This window comes from Trichosurus vulpecula, chromosome 8 (genome assembly GCF_011100635.1).
Source record: "Trichosurus vulpecula isolate mTriVul1 chromosome 8, mTriVul1.pri, whole genome shotgun sequence".
Classification (NCBI taxonomy): domain Eukaryota; kingdom Metazoa; phylum Chordata; class Mammalia; order Diprotodontia; family Phalangeridae; genus Trichosurus; species Trichosurus vulpecula.
In genome coordinates, this window is record NC_050580.1 from 246,726,782 (window position 1) to 246,738,928 (window position 12,147).

The 12,147-nt window shown below is 38.3% G+C and overlaps 1 pseudogene; it reads left to right on the forward strand.

Moving 5' to 3' along the window:
• The first annotated feature begins 3,315 nt into the window (after positions 1-3,315).
• Positions 3,316-5,190, forward strand: LOC118829902 (annotated as a pseudogene).
• Positions 5,191-12,147: the final 6,957 nt, after the last annotated feature.

Genomic DNA, 12,147 nt, shown 5'->3' on the forward strand with positions numbered 1-12,147 from the left:
ATGACTGACAGAGGGAAGGCACTAGTATTAAGGGGGATTGGGAAAGGTTTCCTTTAGAAGGTAAGGTTTTAGCTGTGACTTAAAGGAAGCTGGGGCAGTTAAGAATCAGAGAAGAGGAAGAAAAGCATTCCAGACAGGTGAGAATGGAGGTGTGTGTGTGTGTATGTGTGTTTGTGTTTGCGTGTGCATGTGCTTGTAGGCAGGAGAAATTTTATAAAAATCCTAAATCCTAAATTAAAACTGGTCCTTTCTAATTAATCAAGCTGAAAACTTGGCTGGTCAATAAGGATGTTGTAGGTCACCTGAAAAGCAAACAAAAGAATTGTAACTGCCTTAAGAGCTTTTGAAGTTATAGATTAAACCAGTGGGAACTTGGCCAGATTGTCATTATATCTGAAAAGAGCCGGAAGGCTCCAGCAGCTAGTGTAATTATGCAAGTTTTGTGAGCCTTGAAAATGTTGTGATTGTATTGAGCTCTCTCCTAGCCTTCATAAAGCTCTAAACCAAGTCAGTTCCTGAGAACTGCTTTTTGGCCCACGGCATAGAGATAAATTAAGAGAGGAAAACAAAAATGGTACCCAGCTTCCTCTGCTCACCAGGCATTTTTTACCTGATGTGGTGCTAAATGTATACAAGGGACAGTGTAACCTTTCCCACTTAGTGTCCTACTGTGATTGGAGTAGGAATAGAGACCCTGGTTCTTTAAAGTGGTATCTAGTTATAGGGTGGGTGAAATGTACAGCTGTGCCTCATTATGGGTGGAATTCCAATTATAAAAGAGACCAGCTGGGTGCAGAAAAGGGTCAATGATAAGGAAAGATGCCCTACAAGCTGCTTGGGTTCCTGACTAACTCTCTAAGATGCAGGGGACGTTATAATAGTCCTATGGAATAAGAGGTCAATAATAAAAATTATAGCCTTGAGGGAAGTTTTTTAACCCCCTGTGAATAAGGAAGCCACTATCAATTAACAAGTTTCTTGAGACTTGGTCTGAGGCAAAGGAAGGGAAGTAAAGGGGGAAACATGGTGCTGTGTTTAATGGAAAGGAAATGGAAACAAACAGAGAGAAGGTAGGTTTTTGTCCTAAGAAAGGGAATGCTCAGAAGCTGAGGGATGAAGAGGAAAATCCTTAAGAGAAATTCTAGCCTCTAATGGAAAATGAACACTTATGAATAAAAGTGTGATTAATAGTGGTTTATAGAGTAATAGAACTTTGTGAAAAAAATAATAGATGTAATAAATTTTTAAGTAAGAAAAGTGTTGAGAGATAATTTTTAAAGTTTTTACTTTATACAATGATTTATGTGGAGCACTGGACTAAGAATTAGGAGGCAAGAATTCACTTTCACTAATTAGTTGTGTTATGTTGGACAATTCATTTAATTGTTCTGGATCTCAAACTCCTCATCTGTAAGATGAGGGGCTTTGCATTGGATGATTCCTAAGATTTCTTTTAAATCTAAAAATGTACAATTGAAAATAAGGAAATTGAGGGTGAGAGTTAATTTCTCAATGTTACTCAGCAAGTGATAATCTGAACCAAGACCAAAAGCCAAGGTTAAAACTCCTAGTTCACATCACTATGAAAGAGTGTGGTACGGGTGAAACAGTTTGAATCTGGAGTCAGAAGACTGCATTCAAATACTATCTCATAACCTGTGTGAACTTGGATAAGTCAGTTCTATTAGGGCCTCCTATGACCATAAGGAGGAAATAGACAGTCCTTAAAAGGGATTTTTAATTAAGTAGGTTGATGAAATCCTGAATTTTCTTCTTACACATGTGTAATCTTCAAGCCTGCCCCAGACAGGGTTGAAACTAGATGGTACCTTTGAGAACAACTATTTCAACCTTTTAGACATGAAGAATCTAAAGCCTAGATCTTGCCTCAGATATGTTCAAATATTTGAAGCCTGCTTCAGCCTATCAGGTATTTTTTTTTTGAAAAAATATTCTGGTCAGAGGAACAAAATAGTATGAGAAGTGGTCATGGGAATTTACTTATTGAATTCAACCCAGCAAATATTGTTTATATGTAGGGATAAGCACAGGGATACAAAGACAGAATCAAGTTAGTCATTACAATTAAGGAGCTGTTATTCTATATCCTATTTTTCCTCTTAAGCATTCAAAATAGTAGGAAGTATGCCTAACTACTTTCTCAATCTCCCTGGGCCAGTTGTTTAAGGGGAAGGATACAGAAAATTCATGTTTTCTTTCTCTCTCCCTCCCTTTCTCTCTCTCTCTCTCTCTCTCTCTCTCACTCCCTCTGCCTCTCCCTCTCCCTCTCCCCTCCCCCCCTCTCAGTATTGAGGTTGAGAATTATCACAATTCTCCAGTGGTACTCCAAGGATGAGAACTGTCAGTTCCTGACCTGCAACTTCATGAATCAATATTGCAAAGCTTTCATAGAGGTTTTAAAATTAGTGGAGCCTAGGTCTGGTTGCTTTTCAAAGAATAAATCAACATAGTTCATTTACTTCAAGGGGAAGAGCACTTTCCAAAAATAAAAAAAATAAATTTAAAAATGCTCTTGTGAAATTGATATTTTCAGGTTATATTTCATTTTGTTTTACAAATTTTCTGGCAATGTTTTATTCCAGTTGAATGAAGGAACCGATGAAAATTATTCCTTAACCTGCTTTGACACCTTTTTAAAAATAGTAATGTACAAAACTTCAATGTGTGAACACAATGTGAAAATTTTCTGTAGCTTAAATATAAATTTTAATACCTTAAAAAGATAACTTTAAAATCACTAAAAATTAATTGCATATCATTTTTCCAATTTTGATTTGGTTCCTTCACACAACTTGGCAATATTTATTGGCAAGAGATACTCACCTTCTAACCTTTACAGAAGATTTATAACTTAGCCTTGTAAAGCTTTCAAATTCCTTAAGGCCACAGCATTTTTGCTTGGTTGTTAATATCTGCATTGACATCTATGTTCTTTAATGGCTTTCCTTATATTTTCCTTTTCTTCCTGTCTTGACCTTCAGTTGCTCAACTTATTACTCTCCAGAAATGACTATGTATATAACAAGTTCTTTGGCTTTCATCTTCCTTCCTTTCATAAATAGATTGCATCACACTTAGACATCATCTAGTCCTGGCTTTGTAGAAGCCAATGGACCTACCAATGCTTTCCACTGAATGAATGAAAAGCATTTATTAAGAAATTACTATAACCCCGGACCAGGACCCCAACTAGCTTCTTCTGCAGGCACAGCTCAAGCTTCACGTCTGGTGCCACCAAGGCCTTGGTTCCCCCTCCACCCAGCCCTGTCTTCCCTGCCACCCTTTAACACTGTCATGGTGGACCCCAAATATGCTGACCACCCCAGCATTGCCAGAAATGAGCCAGATGTTCATGAGACCAGCAACCTCCTCGAGGGTGACCAAGCAGATTTGATTTGGAGTAGCTGGTAAATACAAGTGTGGAACACATCAATGTCAACTCAAATGTTGCCTATGATAAGTTCAAAGACAAAGAGTGGGCACCAAGGAACTTGACTTTTCAGATCGTATTGGGAAAACCAAAAGGACAGGATATGATTCTGGACAGTTTGAAATGCTAGGAGGGGGACTGGGGCTGAAGGATACACCCCAACAGAAGTTCCAGAGACTTTAGGATGAGGTTCAAGAATTAATGACCTAGGTGGAGAAGATAAAGGCAACAGAGAGAGTCAGCTGCTTAGGAAGCTGACCACTGTGGTGATGGCCAAACAGATGGCTGTCCTGAAGCAACAGCTCGTTGCTTCCCACCTAGAGAAGCTGCTGGGACCTGATGCTGCAATTAACCTTATCAACCCTGAGGGAGCCCTGGCCAACCATCTACTGGTGCAATTGGAGGCAGCAAAGAGCAGCAAAAGGGCTGGAGTTGGGGGCAAGGATGCTGCTACCCCCCGCAACAGCCTGGTCACTTACGAACTTCATTCTCAGCCTGAGCAAGACAAGTTCTCCCAGGCCCCCCAAGGTTGCTGAGCTTGATAAATGACTGTCAGAGATGGAGGCAACAGTGCTCTGTGACCAGGACCCTCAGAATCCCTTGTCTGCAGGGTGGCAAGGATCCTGCCTGATGGAAAGAGTGGAGCTTGCAGGCAAAAGTGAGCACCCTGGACCTTGCTGCTTTGGATGGGAAAGTGAATGAGATGGCTAAGCACAAGCCTGCTGTGGATGGTGCAGACACACAAAGCAAGGTATAGGTTGTATGAGAGAGTTCAGCGCTGCAGTCCCATTGCTGCTACACTTACTGACCTAGTACAGCAACCTGTTACTCTCAAGCAGCTGCATGAGCAAGTTATGCAGTTTTGTCAGCTCCTGACATATCTGGATACCACCCAGCAGATGAACACTTGTTCTCTCAAGGACAACGCTACCCTATATAATGGCAAGTAGGGTGGGACTTTTGCTGTTTTTCGTTTGAGTGCTTCTCAGCACTAGGGCAATCAAGTGACTTTGATCAAGTCTTGCCTTTGTTTCAGACAAGAGTCTTTGATTGAATCTGGAGTCTGATGACCTGCCTAAGTCACAGGAAGGACTAAGTCACATGGGATTGAGTCGCATGTTTATGATGCCCTCTGACCCTGAAGAAATGTATATATACTCCGAGTTTAGCATTTTGCTTGGGTCTCACTCACTGGAAGAGTGTCATGTGATTTGACCAGACAAGACACAGGATAGCCATCATGGAGCCCCCCAGCTTTGTAAAACCCAGATATTAGTGCTTCTCTCTCGTGTAGGTATGTATGTAATGTCTTGGACAGAAAGCTAGAAGCTTATCTGCTGATTTGTTTTATTTTGCTCTGTTTATGTAATTTCTGCTTGTAATTTCTGTTTCTGTTTTCTCTAAAGTTCAGGGTGCTGACTTTTTCCCCTGAATTAAGTGAATATATATATATATATATATATATATATATATATATATATATATATATATATATATATATTTAAGTGAGTTTGTAAACCCCTTAAAGTTGCTTTCCTTAGAAAAGCAGATCAAAGAACCTGTGCTAGCAGCCCTCCTGTGTGTTGGTGTTATTGGCCTTACACAGCCACAGTAGCAGCAAGTAGCATTGTTCTTACACCCTACTAGCTCAGGCAGATGCCACCATGCAGCAGAACCTGGTCATGGTGGAGGGCAACTTTGCCAGCATCAACACAGGAATGAAGAAACTAGAAAACTGAGCAGAAGTGGAGGGGCGGTCTCTGAACCATTGTGTGAGTTCTGTACTTATCAGCTTGAGTCTGGCTATACTCTCTCTTTCCCTATACAAATTCCAGCCTCCCCCCTTCCAAGGAGAGGACTTCCTGCATGTGGAGTGTAGATCCCTTGGATCCGTTAAACAGTGGTGGCTAAGGGGAAGCATCTTCTGTTAGCCCCTGGAGGGGGTGGTATGGAAACACCTATTTTCCTAACCCATGTATAACACTGCTTTCTGTGATGTGGTGGGAGTAGGGGTACACAGCTGCTCTGTGGCTAACTATACAGCTTTCTGATCATTAAATACTATTGTGCCATAAAATAATTACTGTGTGCAAAGCATCGTATGTTGTTATTGTTCAGCTATTTTCAGTTGTATTTGACCCTTTGTGACCCCATTAGGGGTTTTCTTGACAAAGATAATGGAGTGTTTTGCCAGTTCCTTCTCTAGCACATTTTACAGAGGAGGAAGTTGAGGCAAATGGGGCTTAAGTGACTTGCACAGGGTCACACAGCTAGTAAGTGTCTGAGGCTAGATTTTAGATCAGAAAAATGAGTCTTCCTGATTCCAGGTCTGACACTCTATCCATCGTGCTACCTGGTTTCCCAATGCAACATATACTAATAGATAAAACTAGAAAAGCAAGGCAGTTCCTGTTTTTAAGGAGCTCACATTCTAATAGGCAGAAGTTCTTAAACCTTTCTGTGTCATGAATCCACTTGGTAGTTGGGTGAATCCTATAGGCACCTTTTCAAAATAACAGTTTATATGTATAAAATAAAATATGTAGGTCTGGGAAAACACAAGTTATGTTGAAATATTTTTCTCTCATATATGTGTATAAGTGTATGTATATTCATATATAAACATATGCATATGTGCATATGTATATACACATTCATTATATATCCACGTTTGTATATGTACGCATATATACACATGTATGAACTGTTTGTGTGTGTATGTGTAGTTCACAGACCCCACTTCAGAATCTCTGTAACAGGGATGTCAATGAAAAGGTCTTATGGTTCTTAGAGAAGAGTGGCCCAGCAGATTGTAATATATTTTTAAAATATTATTTCCACTGATAAAATCATATTCATTTCTGATGGTGAATCATTTGATAATGTGAAGGGCATTGGGTGGGGGAAATCTTTCTCTTTTGGGAGAAGACCCTACAACTGTTAAGGAAGCAGAGATTACAGAAATACTTGCTAGGTCAGATCTCCACAAGGGTTATTTCCCTAGACAGTGACTGTTAGGGATTAACTGGAAGCAGGGCTGGGAGATAGTAGGTACTCTTGTTACTCCTTCTTTACTAAGGTATGAAAGGATGTGGTTATTGAGCTGGTAGTGATGGTTTGACTTGCCTGGCACTGCTTCCTATTTCTCCCTTGAGGTGTTTTTCAAGGAAAACAAATTCCTAATTTCCCAGTTTTTTTAAGAAAATGGGGCCTATCAGTGAGCTGCCTTAGGTCACACAAAAAACCTATGGTAGAAGCATGCCTAGAGTTGAGCTTTATTGACTTCTGGTCCAGTGTTCTTTCCAGAATACCCTGCTTCTCCCCACCAAAAGGGAATACACAGTAGTAGTACAGAGTCCTCTTACAGTTGGTTCAGGCTAGATATATAGGGCTGGTGCTTAGCCCTAAACAGGTTAAAATAGACATTAAAAACCACTTGTTCTGACATAATTTCACATTTTCTACTTAACTATATGGAAATTGAACTTTGCTCCTTAGAACCTGGCTCATCGAATTTTCCCCTTTTTAGAGTTACTGAGGGAAAGACAACTTTTCTGTCAAGCTCTCATGCATTCTTCTTAACTATAAATCATACAATCAATCCCCTTTACATTCATCTCTATCTCTGTAAGAAGATTGCATATTAAATTATTCAAATATACAGGAATATAAGTGAAATAGGGGTAATTATCTGGCAACAGAAGGCCCATAGGGACAAATGTTTTTTTATTCATTCATTCATCAATTTATTTGTTTACTTATTCTCTTTCTCATGACCATTAAATTCATGGTGACACATTTAATGAGGTTAATTTGGGCTCTATCCCAGAATTCTATATGAGTCTTAGAATGTAACTTTAATTATCCATAACATTTATTATCTTCAGGCTTTTTACCTGAAAAAAGAACAAACGATATTTAAATACCTAGGACCTTTAGACTCATATTCGAATTAATAGAGCAGAATGGATTTTAAACTAAAGAGACACCCAAATTTTCCATTCAGCTAACAACTTGCAAGAAAGATGAGTTGCCATTATGGCTGTCTAACAAGTTTTCTCTTGATAAGGAAGGAAGAAGAAGAACAATCATGGTGGCTACAGGTATGACTCTTTCATGGTAAGCCAGTCTAAGGTTCTATAGAGACCATTTTTTATAAACCCAATGACTTGCATTTCTTGATTCATTTTAAATATATTAGATTCTTGAGTAATAGTTTTATTAAAAAGAATGGAGTATCTCTCAAGGCACTGACTGAAAAAAAAGATAGCACACAGATGGCCTAGAGGAAGGGTGATGGGGCGAGGCACTGATTTTAAGTTAAAGGTTGTGAGTTCAAATCATATCTCTACTCTTTATTTCTTTTGTGATGTTGGCCAAGTTCCAGTGCATAGATTTAGAATTTGAAGGGACATTGAACATTATCTAGTTTAACCGTCTTGCTTTGTAGATGAATAAACCAAAACTCAGAGAAATGAAGTAGTCTATGGAAAAAGAATCAATGTTATTCTCTAAATTCTTCTGGATCAATGTCCAGGCTTGTTTATGAAGGAAAAAGTAGAACAACTCAATATAGTTTCCTATATAATTGTTTGACATGTGAAAAACATACTAATATTTAAATTATAATGATATTGGGATATTTTGTTTTATATCACCATAATTTCTAAAATATCCTTCCTCCTTCCCCATTTCAGTCATCCATTAGAATAAAAGATAAAAAAGCAGGAGCAAAAAGTTCAGCAAAACTGAAGAACACACCAGTCAAATCTGTGATTATGTGTACTGTTCCACCCTTATAATTTCCCACCTTTGCAAAGAACACAGGAGGGGAGGTGTATTTTCATATCTTTAATGGCCAAAAGTGGCCCATATAATTTTCAGAGCATTTAGTCTTGAGTGTTTTTTTGTCCATTCATATTGTTTTAGTCATTGCATATCCTCTTTTACTGATTCTACCTACTTCAATATGCTTCAGTTCCTATGTTCTCCCAGCTTCTCTGAATTCTTCATATTCTCCATTTCTACTAACATGCGAATAATCCTTTAGATTCAGACAGTATGATTTGTTCAGGCATTTCCCCAATCAATGGGCATTTACCTTATTTCATGTTCTTTGTTGCTGTAAAAGCTTTGGTGCCTTTGGTGCCTTTGGGACCTTTCTTGTTTATAGTTAACCTTCTTGAGCTATATGCTTACCGGTGGAATTTGGGGCTCAGATGAGAGAGAAATTTTACTCTCCTTTTCTTAGCATAGTTTTAAATTGTTTTCCAGAATGGTTGAGCCACTTCACAGTTCCACCAAAAATATGTATGTGTGTTTCTTCCCATAACCCTTCCAATATTGACGATTTGCATCTTTTGTCATTTTTGACAATTTTCAGGGTATAAGGTGAAACCTCAGTGTTGTTCTGTTTAGCATTTTTTTTACTGTTAGTGATTAGAACAATCCATCATATGGTTGTAAAAGTTTGTTATTCTTCTTTTCAGAAGGGAGAAACTAACATTTCTAAACTGTTAATTTCAGTAAGTTTCCCTCAAAAGTAATGTTCTTGCCTGGAGAGACTTAGGAAGTTTTATTTATTTTCTTCTCCATTCTCTTTATCTGTATACCCACCTTGAGGACAGGTATCAAAGGTATGGTCAGCTAGCCCCAAGGAAGAGCAGGAGCAATTGTAGCTGGCAGACCTAGACTAAACCAGTACCTTCTTCCTGGGAGATGAGCAGGTGACTATGATTTACTCCTTAATTCCTCAACTCTATTCTACCAGCCACACCATGGTGTAACAGTCAGGAGCAGCTAAAACCTTCAGGCCAAGGTACAACCCAGATCAAGACCTGGCTGAGGACCAGAGACCTCTATCACATATATATTCCTTAAGGGACACAACAAACATTGCTTAAGTGTTTATCACAGGACAGGTACAATGCTTAGTACCAGGAATACAAAGAAAGAGGAAAAAAAATACATTCCGTTACCTTAGAGAGCTTACATTCAAATAGAGGAGATAATATGCAAATACCTATGTACATACGTACATAATATGTACAATGTTAATGGGAGATGGTCTCAGAGGGAAGATGCTAGCAGTGAGAGGAAACAGCAAAAGCCTCTTGTAGAAGGTGGTGTTTGAGCTAAGTTGTGATGAAGCCAGGGAAACCCAGAAGGGGAGATGAGGAGGGAGACTATTCCAGATATAGGGGAAAACCAGTGAAAAGCAGAAGTGGGAAATAGAGTATAATGGGAGAAGAACAAGAAGATTAGTTTTGTTGAATTAAAGCATGAATATAGGGGAGTAAAGTTTAAGAAGAGTGTTAAGGCAATGAGTCCAGGTTGTGAAATGCTTTAAAAGCCAGATAAAGGATTTTATATTTGATCCTGGAGATAATAGAGTACTTTTGGAATTTATTGGATGATTGATTTTATATTTATTTTCATTTTAATTTATTCATTCATTTGTTTATTAATTGATTGACTGGAGGTAGGGATGACAAAGTCAGACCTATATTTTAGAAAGAGCACTTTGGCAGTTGAGGGGAGGATGGATTGGAATGGGGAGGAACTAGAAGCAGTGAGACTAACCACCTTTTCACCCACATGAGATCTGGATCAACCCTGATATCGCTGCCTCTTACAATCATTTTCAGACTTTCTCTTTACCTCTTTCAACAACCTTTCCTATTTTCATATGCACTCATTGAAAAGTTCTGACCACTTTAAATTACAGTGGCTGTAGTAAACTAATCCCCAGGTTAGTCTTCTTTTTCTAGGAGTAAAGCACCAAGTCCTTATAGGAAAAGATGTTAATATTCAAATAAAGACTCCCTCAAACTCCATAACCTCCCAATTATTCAGACTCTTTAAATCTTATAGCCTACTTCTTACCTTCATCTCAGCTGCACATAGGGAAAGGTCACACACTACATCTTTCCATTGTCCTCAAGTGTCCCAATTCCCAAATTAAAAATGTAACAATCATCTCCTCTTATTTCATCTCAGCCTATGTCTTTGCATTCACCCAGACCTAAAACTTTACACATCTCACAGCTTTTCATATCCACATTATTCTAGCTCTCTCCAATTTCACTACGATAGCCAGTTCAACTCCACATTGCCTTCTATTCTGAAATCACTTTACCTCTCTTTCAATAACTGCTCTTCTCTTTCCAAATCTCCTCCTAATGTCTAAATCTGGATTATTCCCACCATTGACCTCATCAGCTCTTATGCAGGAGCCATTGAACATAGCTGTAATAAATGTCACAATCATGCTAATTCAGTATGTTATAAATTTACATTATCCTACCCCGCAACTGGACACTCTCCAAAGCAAGGCACTCTTTTTATTTCTACCTAATTGATTCCCTGTCTCATTCCCCACAGAAGTTTTAGAACTTCTAAACTTCTCTTCTGGTTTCCTTCCTCCCAAGGATCTTCTTCCTCTCCCTTTATTCTTTAAGGAAGGACCTTGCCTCTTACTTTATTCAAAAAATCAGTCATTCAATGCGAGCTCCCTCTTCTCATTTTTTTTAAATCTCAAATCCCCTTGACACAGTCTCCTATTCTTCCTCACTTTTCCCCAGCCTCTGTTCAAAAGCTGATTTTTAGACTTGCAAATTCCTCTACATATGCATATGATTTCTTCCCCTACCATCTTCACCATTATATTCCATCCTCATTTGCCCCCTCCTCCCATCTTTCTTCAATCTTATATCTCTCTATGAACTGTTTTTTTTCTACTGCCTGCAAATATGCCTAGGTCACTTTTATTCTAAAACAAAACAAAACAAAAACAACAATAACAACAACATACCTTTTCTAGACCCTTCTAATTTCAGGTTACAATTCTAAATATTTCTGTTCCTTTTTACCCCAACCAAACTCCTTGGAAAAAAAAGCTGTCTACTATCAATGTTTTCATTTCTCTCACTCACACTTCAAACTTTTTGTTCTTATCTCATCACTCAACTGAAACTGTTCTTTTCAAAATTAGTACTGTGTGGGATGTAAGACCCTCACCAATTAAATTTATAATTCATAATAAGGAGCCATCTCAGGGTGGGAACAGAAATAAATTTTACTCAGTTCTTGAGAATTGGGCATCCTGTGCTAGCACAGAGCAGAACCAGCAAAAGAGGTGCTTTACAAGGGGCAAAGCACCCATAATTATACCTAACGCAACAGAATTCCCGCCCACCTCTGACCCTTTTCACCATTGGCTGGGAGTTGGGCTTACAATCTGAGCATGAAAGCTAGACAAAGAATCAGGAAATTGAGGCACAAAAACTCCAATTCCCATTCCCTTAGTTAATGATTACAACTGAGGTGACATCTATAAATCTAAAGAAGGAGAATAGGATAAGGGGAAGGGGAGACCCTCTCCATTCTTTACAGTAGAGAAAAACAGGTCATTATGACCCTGCTCTTACTGAGCAAATCTTTAAACCAGAACCAGAAGAAAGAACAAAAAGTTTCAGGTTAAACTTTCCCAGAGGCTGAGCCATCAGACTCTCACAGCCTCAGAATTTTTCTACTACCCTATTTATTGATTTTTAAACATTTCTTAGTGTGTATATATATATATATATTTATATTTATATATATATATTTATGTATAAATACACATATATAATACACATACATACACATACATATACATATATGCAGATATATACATATATACACACACATATATA